The sequence below is a fragment of the Lupinus angustifolius genome, chromosome LG18 (genome assembly GCF_001865875.1).
Source record: "Lupinus angustifolius cultivar Tanjil chromosome LG18, LupAngTanjil_v1.0, whole genome shotgun sequence".
Taxonomy (NCBI): Eukaryota; Viridiplantae; Streptophyta; class Magnoliopsida; order Fabales; family Fabaceae; genus Lupinus; species Lupinus angustifolius.
In genome coordinates this window covers 1,990,459-1,991,163 of record NC_032026.1, presented here as the reverse complement: position 1 = coordinate 1,991,163, position 705 = coordinate 1,990,459, and positions in this window count along the sequence as shown.

Here is a 705-nt window from a genome sequence, read left to right as displayed (position 1 = left end):
TCCTCCTCCTCCTCATCCTCCTCCTCATCCTCATCCTCATCCTCCTCCTCATCTTCATCCTCATTCTCATCCTCATCTTCATCCTCATCCTTTACTCATCCTATCCTCATCCTCATCCTCCTCCTTGTCCTCGTCCTCATCCTCATCCTCCTCCTCAACCTCATCCTCCTCCTCATCCTCATCCTCATCCTCCTCCTCATCTTCATCCTCATTCTCATCCTCATCTTCATCCTCATCCTATACTCATCCTATCCTCATCCTAATCGTCATCCTCCTCCTCATCTTCTTCCTCATCCTATACACATCCTATCCTCATCCTCATCCTATCCTCATCCTCATCCTCATCCTCATGCTTATCCTAATCCTCATCCTCATCCTCATCCCCTTCTTCATCCTCATCCTGATCCTAATCCACTTCCTCATCCTATTCTCTACCTCATCCTATCCTCATCTTGTCCTCATTCTCATCCTATCCTCATCCTCCTCATCATCCTATCCTCATCCACATTCTTTTTCTCATCCTATCGTCGTCCCCATCCTCTTCCTCTTCCTCATCCTTTCTTCTTCCTCATCCTATCCTCATCCTCATCCTCATTCTCGTCCGCATCTTATCCTCGTTCTCATCCTCATCCTCCTCCTCCTCATCCTATGCTTATCTCATCCACATTCTCATCCTCATCCTCATCCTCTTCCTCATCCTCATTC